Source organism: Seriola lalandi, unplaced genomic scaffold (assembly GCF_002814215.2).
Source record: "Seriola lalandi dorsalis isolate HSWRI2012SDOR001 ecotype SW California unplaced genomic scaffold, Sedor1 jcf7180002054748, whole genome shotgun sequence".
Lineage (NCBI taxonomy): Eukaryota > Metazoa > Chordata > Actinopteri > Carangiformes > Carangidae > Seriola > Seriola lalandi.
Window position 1 is genome coordinate 734,180 of NW_019525301.1, and position 1,670 is coordinate 735,849.

Consider the following 1,670-nt stretch of genomic DNA (forward strand, 5'->3'; position numbering starts at 1 on the left):
GGTTTTCAGATAGTAATGTAACCGAGCGTCTTGGGTTCACCTAAATGGGCGTATTTAGTAATGAAATAAAAAAAGAGCCACAGAAACACAGTACAATGAACAACAGAAACAGCTTCTTTATTTTTACCGTCACACGTGTCACAAGTGGGTCTCTGACAGGAGCTCCTGCCTTACAGCAGTCTCACGGCAACTCCTCGGCCAGGAACACACTGGATGCGTCGTGTGTGCGTGGCGGCTGCAGAACCTCTTTGTTTCCATTGCAGCGCCCACGATAACGGGTCAGAGCATTAGATCGTTAAGAAATGAGTTTATAAAATTCAGTGATACTGTAACCCTTTCTTAGTTTAGGGTTTAATGAAGCTCTGAAAACCTGATCACCCTGTTAACCACTGTACGTGTCATATTTACTGGTTGATTCAGTTATTTCGCCCTTTGACACTGTGTATGTATCAGGCCCAGATTTTGTGCTACACCATTGTTCCTCATTCTCATCTGCGTTGTGTTCCTGTGGAGCTTTTAGCAGCTGAAGAGTGAGAAATTTTGGTTGAGACCAATACAGAGATAAAAGGAGAGTGAATATTGGACTTTTATTCAGTCTCCACATAAAAGCTGATGGGAAAAATATTTTCAAACAAGATCATAACTTCACTTTGGGAAATGATAACTTATCAATGTAGCCTCTACAGTTTTCTTTTTCTGCTGCCCCCATGTGGCCAAAAACAATAAATATTGCTTTAAATTTATTTAGAAATTAAATATCAAATTGGGATTTTTATTTAATCCATGATGACATGCCATGTATGTTGTTAGTATGAGTTAAAGGATGTGATACAGATACTGAAATATTTTTGATATTGATAACCAAAATAATGAATCAGTATACTGTATGATTGAGGCCATCACTTTCGGGATCAATTGAGAAAATAGGAGTTACATCCTCTCACAGGAGAAGAAGCACACATGATTACACTGCCTGGCTTTGTTTCCATGAAGACGGTGCCATACTCCAGCCTCCATTTAGGCTGACGAAGTGCAGTCCGTATCCAAGTAGCCGGACAACAGTGGAATCAAAGATGTGAGGCTCATTAAAAATCAAATTTCAATAAAAATCGAGCCGCCACTTTTCCTTTTAACCATTTTCTCCACAGCGATCTGCTGGATGGCACCGCAAGTTCGTCATTTTCAAGTTTTCTGACAGTGTGTAAGGCTCTGTGTTACTTTTTATTAAAAGTGGTTTTCTCATTTTGAAAAGTCTTCATAAGCTGTGCCAGCGATTCTCTTTCAAGTTAAAGGAAGCCTTGAAAGATGCACTGTCGTCAAAAAAAGAAAAAAAATGAAAAGAAAAATAGGCAAAGGAGAGAGAAAGCAGCAGACATTCAGCCTCATGTTTCACCAGTTGTCACTCATCACACTAAATAAATCTCCCTATCACTGCATAGATAATTGCTGTTAGTTTTATCTGGTGCAATCCATTTGATTGACTTAAATATTAAAATGATGGAGATATGAATATTTAATGTTTCTGGGCACAGGGTAACTCCAGGGGGTTTTCAGAGAGACTGATGGAAAAAACAGAGGAGGTGAAATGCCATTAATTAAAGTCATTTGGTATCTTATTGGCTGAGGAGAGGTGTGTGTGTGGGTAATGTGTGTGTGGAGGGGGTGGGTGG